The sequence below is a fragment of the Nicotiana sylvestris genome, chromosome 9, assembly GCF_000393655.2.
Source record: "Nicotiana sylvestris chromosome 9, ASM39365v2, whole genome shotgun sequence".
NCBI classification, from domain to species: domain Eukaryota; kingdom Viridiplantae; phylum Streptophyta; class Magnoliopsida; order Solanales; family Solanaceae; genus Nicotiana; species Nicotiana sylvestris.
In genome coordinates this window covers 10,234,449-10,241,229 of record NC_091065.1, presented here as the reverse complement: position 1 = coordinate 10,241,229, position 6,781 = coordinate 10,234,449, and positions in this window count along the sequence as shown.

Genomic DNA, 6,781 nt, shown 5'->3' with positions numbered 1-6,781 from the left:
GGGGAGTTTTCGTCATTTTACATAATTTTGTGTATTAGCTTAGACTTTAATTGTAGAATCAGTTACTTGAAGTGTTATTCACATTATACAATTGAATTGAATAGATTTGGGTCATTTGGAGTCGAGTACTCGTGGCAAGAAAGTAGTTTCGGGTTGATTTTGAGCCGGTTCAAAGTAAGTGGCTTATCTAACCTTGTGTGGGAGACTTTCCCCTTAGGATTGGTATATTTTGTAATTGAAATACCTTGTACGTGAGGTGACGAGTGCGTACTTGTTCTAATTGTTCGAAATTCGATTTTCTTTAAGTAATTACTAGTATGTTTCCTTTCCTGTCTTTATTACTTGAACTATTAAGCTATTGTTAGCTTAGGAAAAGCATGTCCAAGTGACTTAATTGCTTTATTTGTTCAACCTGTTTTACCTGAATTCTATGCAGCATGCTAGGATAGAACTACTAGTTTGCCTTAATATGAAATTTGTAATTTCTTAATATATTTTCCTGTTGCTGCTGTGTATTTATTTTGGGACTACGAATGTGGGATTCCAGTAGATCCCCCTGCACAATTATATAGAACTATGGGAATGCACTCGGTAGATTCCCCCAGTACTGAGTATTTACATTTGGGACTATGGAACCGGATTCCGATAGATCCTCTTGCACTATGAGTTGGACTACGGGACGGGACCCCCGAAGATCCATTGGATATGTCCATATGGTACTACAGGACGGTATCCTAGGAGATCCTTAATTGTTATTATTGGTGCTGAGCTGTAATTCTTTTCTGTGTTTACCTTGTTTCTGTATAGTTGTTGTTGTCCTGTATATCCTGTGTTATTTTACCGTTGTACTTAATTATACTCTTCTGTTCTATACTGTTGATCTTGAGGGAGGCGACCATTCTAGAGACTTCGAGGTACATCTGCCGCGTCCGCAGACCGAGGAGTCCCTTTCTATTCTAGCTGTTAAATATTGCCCTTCTGTATTTTCTTCCTTGTTAGATATTCTGGATTTAGACTATTAGATATTCCAAAGGCTTGTGTTTCTGTGAATTTCCGGGTTTTGGGATAGTATACTTGGTTTTGAGAATGTTGTGTTGTGTATGCCGAGCGAAATTGTAACTATTGTTTTCATTCAGTTATTTTGGTTTTTTGATTATTTCTTCTGCAAGTTTCATTTATGTTCTGCATTTGCTAGTCTTACCTAGTCATAGAGACTAGGTGTCGTCCTGACAGTTCACGAAGAGCGAACTAGGGTCGTGAAAAAAATAGACTGTCACTATACAAAAATGATACAAATAGGATGGTCTATGTATTATTTATATACAATAGACTGTTACTATACAATAAATATACTAAATGGACTTCCACTATACAAAAAATATACAAAATAAACCGTCGCTATAGAACAAATATACAAAATAGACAAAAATATCAATTGAACCCGTCGATAAATGGCTACATCTTCTCCTACTCAACAAAGGTAGTACATTTTTTTATAAAGGTGCCAGGGGACGCTAATTATTATTAAGCATTAAAAGTAAAGAGAGTTATTATAGTGTTGGACTGATCTTATCAAAGGAGTCCCTAGTTTGTCTTTGCGGAAACTAGATAAAGAAAATAAAGATGGTTTACTCCAGAAGTGCTCGCCACACTCGGTGGTAGTATGTGAGTTGCAGTTGCTCCCAAACTTCGCTAGTGTGTGCGCCACTTGGTTTCCTTCGCGGTAGACATGCCTAACTTCTGGTTGGTTCAGTGCTTCTAACAGGAACCATCAATCATGTAGAATATTCCCATTAGCTTTAGAATTGACATGCAATGATTGTAGTAATACCTGGCTATCTATTTCCACTATAAACAAAATTATTGTTTGTGAACACAAGTTCTAATACTTTTAGAAGGGCGATTATTTCAGCCTGGATGGGATGAGCCCATTGTGTGGTAAGAGAAACTATCAATCCATTGACCTTCGTAGTTTCTAATGATTCCTCCTGCTCCTCCGTTATCAGAGTTTTTTGGTATGCATCATCAATGTTGAGTTTAAAGATGTTGTGTGGTCAGGGTTCCATTTTATCAGTGTTTTGTTATCATAAGATCTTTGAAGTTCTGATTTGTGAGACAGATATATTCCATAACATACATAATTATTTTCCTAGTATCAATGTGGTGGAATCGTTATTGAAGAGGTTGTGATTGCGGTTTAGCCAAATATGCCTAAGTATAATAGGGATTATTATTGCCATTGTTTGGTAGTAGGATTTTTGCATCTGATGTACAATTTTCTTTTATCCAGTTAAGGTGATTTAAGGGTGTTGGTGGCCTGAGCAACACTCTCCATAAGGCCCACTAGACAAACAAAATCATCATGAAGCACTAGGGTGGCTATGAACCCCTCTAGAACCTGAGCTAGTCCGGCAGGGACAGTCAGGGTTGGAACCTCATCATCAAACTCCACCCGAGGCTCTGCTACTGGTGTTGCTGCTCGAGCTCTGGGCTGAGCCTTGCCCCCGCCTCGGCCTCTGGCATGGCCTCGGCTTCGTCCTCTGCCCCTCATAAGAGCTTCCACTGGGGGCTCTTGCTGCTGCTCAACTGAAGATATAGTGCGTGTTCTCGCCATCTACGAGAGAATAGAATAAAAGAGTTCAATTAGCATTGAAATAACAAAATCACATGACAAAGAAGAATAGAAGTGAAATTATTCCTAACTCCATAGCCTCTGGAAGATAAGTACATACATCTTTATACCGATCCTCCAAACTCTACTAAGTTTGCTCATGAATTATGAGATCTAGGCAACCTAGTGCTCTGATACAACTTGTCACGACCTGGAATTCCTACCTTCGGAACCGTGATGGCGCCTAACATTTTACTTTCTAGACAAGCCAAAGTTAGAGAGTTCACAAATCAACTTCAACAAATTTTTTATAATAGAATTTAATTAGGTCAATCAAAAGCTAAACAGAGTTTGTGGAATATTATAAAACCCAAAGTAACTGAAACTTTTAGGATCTGGAGTCACAACTCTCAAGCTACTACGATTTACTACATACAAAATCTGAAAGATATTACAATGTTCTGGAACAAAGAAATAGTAAAGCAACAAGTATAGGAAGAGACTGTAGGGTCTGCGGACGCCAGCAGATCTACCTTGGTCTCTCGTCGATCAAGTCCAGCTGCTAAACTCGGGGAAAACTCAAGCCAGTACCAAAATCTGCATAGAAAGTGCAGTATCAGTACAACCCACCCCATGTACTAGTAAGTGTCGAGCCTAATCTCAACGAAGTAGCGACGAGGCTAGGACAAGACACATACATAAATCTGTGTAGTTAAACAATACATGAGCACAATAACAACTAGTAGAAGCTAAACAAATAATAACGGGGGGGGGGGGACATGCTAAGGGGGTTACAAGATAAAGAATCATAGAAGTAAAGAAATTTAAGCAACTAGTACACCTTGAACCAGTAATAACAAGTAAACACAACAATGGAAAATGCACGACATCAACCTTCGTGCTTTTACTCTCAACCTCACCAGATAATCAATAAAAACAGCACGGCATCACCCTTCGTGCTTTTACTCTCAACCTCACCATATTAATCAAATAAGAATGGCATGGCATTACCCTTCGTGCTTTAACTCTCCACTTCACCAAATAAATCAAATAAGAATGGCACGGCATTACCCTTTGTGCTTTTACTCTCAACCTCACCAAATAAATCAAATAAGAACAGCATGGCATCACCCTTCGTGCATTAACACTCTCCCTCACCACAACAAAGAACAATAATAATAGGGAGATAGAAGTGACAACAACAAGTCTTACTTTAACATTTTTTCCCCACAATATCGACCTCAACTTTGAGTCAATACCTAATCAATACCAAAATTCGTACATATGATAAGAATGATCAACATAACAATAAACTAGTCTATACATGGATAATATAATCATGGAAAGCTACAATTTTATGAATAAGACTCACTAGCATGTTATGACTCAACAACAACGCATAGGTACTCGTCACTACACCTATGCGTTGTACTCAACATTCAAACACATAGCAAATAGGCAAATAAGACCTAATCTCTCAAGCAAAGGTTAACCACGACACTTACCTTGCTCTGCGAGCCACTCAATGCTCAATTATCGCTTTTCCTCTAGTATCCACATCCGAACCACTCGTATCTAGCCACAATTAACTCAATAACATTAATAATTACTAAAGGAATCAACTAGAATACATGAATTTAGATTTCCCAAACCTTCCCCCAAAAAGTCAAAAATCAACCCCGGGCCCGCTTGGTCAAAATTCAAGGTTCGGAATAAAATTTATTTACCCGTTCATCCCGAGCCCGAATAGGGAATTAGTTTTTAAATTTGACCCCAAATTGAGGTCAAAATCCCAGTTTCACAAAAATCCCTAATTCTACCAAACCCCCAATTCCTACTATGGAAATCCTAGATTTTAGGCTGTAAATTCATGAAATGCAATGGGTAATTGGAAGAAATGGTTTGGAATCACTCACTAACACTTTGGAGAAGAAATTAGCTTGAGAGAATCTTCCCTAGGTCATTTGGCTTTTGAAAATTTGAAAGAATGAGCTATGTGCCATAATGGAATTTTAATAGCTGGACGACAGTATTCATCGCGTTCGCGAGGACATTGTCGCATTCGCGAAGGGCAGCCTCCTAAGGACTTACGCGATCGCGGGAGGCACTACGCGTTCACGAAGGTTTAGCCCGCCTCACCTTCGCGTTCGCAAGACAAGCCCCGCGTTCGCGTAGAGTTTCCTGGGTCCCCTGCCCAGCCTAGATAGAGCTACGCGTTTGCGTTTGAAGGGTCGCATTCGCGTAGAGCAACTCCCCCCAATGCTCCGCATTCGCGACCAGGGTCTCACGTTTGCATAGAGTAAAATCCTCCCCAGCACAGATTCCCCTTCACGATTGCGAAAATGGCTTCGCGATCACGAAGCACAAAATAACAGGACACCAGCTGCAGCAAAACACACCAGATTTCTAAGTCTAAAATATCTCGCAGCCTATTCGAAACTCACCCGAGCCATCGGGGCTCCAAATCAAACATGCACACAAGTCTAAAAACATCATATAGACTTGCTTGCGCGATTAAATCGCAAAAATAACACCTATAACTACGAATTTAGCACCAAATCAAATGAAATTCTCAAGAACACTTTGAAATTCTTATTTTTACAACCGAACGTCTGAATTATGTCAAACCAACTCCGTTTCTCATCAAATTTCACAGACAAGTCTTAAATATCACAATGAATCTGTACCGGGCTCCGGAACTAAAATACGAACCTGATACCAACGAGATCAAATATTAAACAAATTCTTAAAACCATTTAATTTTCTGATATTCAATTTTCATAAAAAATTCATATCTCGAGCTAGGGACCTCGGAATTTGATTCCGGACATACGCCCAGGTCCCATATCGATACAGATCCACGAGAATTTGAAAGTACGAGTCCGGATTTGTTTACTCAAAACGTTAACCGAAGTCAACTAAATCAACTTTTAAAGGTAAAAATTATTATTTTCATTAACTTTAAACATAAAAGCTTTTCGGAAACTCGCTCGGACAGCGCACGCAAATCGCGGAGGAATAAAATGAGGTTTTAAAGACTTCGGAACGCAGAATCGAATTCTAAAATATAAGATGACCTTTTGGATAATCACACAAATGCGATATAACCTTTTGGTTAGCATAAATATAGCCAAAGACCGGTAAAAAGGGAGAATAAGCACATTTATTGTGTATTCTTCTAATCTTTTTTTTTTGGGGTAAAATTCACTGTGTATACCTAGTCGTTTACGAACTAGGAATAAATGTAGCTAGAGGTAAGTGCCTAGAGAAAAGTCTTTGGCACTTGAAGCAAAACAATAGAAAGACTTGTAAACTTAATTTGAAGGCTGATAAGGAGAAACAAGTTAGGTATGCCTAACTCACATAGCTAATACTTGATAATAGCCACAAAAATTAAAATTCTACGGCTATTTGCAAAATTATAAAAAAATTTGCCACAAAAATTAAGTTGATAAAGCCAATTCCTCATTTTAGCTACAATCGCTAGTAATCGTGGCATAACTACCTAACTATAAATTTATTGCTACAAATAAAATTTGGCAGCTAATCATAATTTTTTGCCATGAATCAATAGTTATTGTAGCAATAGTTATCTCTTAGCCACAATAAATTATTTAAAATAAAATATTGTAGCTAAATAAATATTTTTGCTTTAAGTTCTAAAAAGTTGTGGCAATAGTTAAATGATATAGTCACAGATTTATTGGTATAATTGAATTATGTAGCTAATTCTTAGTTTTTTGCCACGAGTTGAAAATTACAATAGCTATAGTAACTTTTTAACCACAATAAAATATTTGAAAGAAAATATTGTAGCTAAATGAATATTTTTGCTTCAAGTTATTAAAAGTTGTGGCAATATAGGTTAAATTAGCCACATGTTTCTTGCTTTAATAGAATTTTGTAGCTAATTATTAATTTTTACCACGAGTTGAAACTTAATATAACAACAATAACCTTTTAGCCATAATAAACCATTTAAATCAAATATTACTAAATAAATAACTTTGCTTCAAGTTCTAAAAAATCATGGCAATAGTCATTACGATAAAATGATATAACCACGAATTTATTGCAACGATAAATTTTGTGACTAATCATTAGTTTTTGCCACAAGGTAAATTTTCTGTCACAGTAGCAATCTTCTAGGCACATTAAAATTTTGAAACA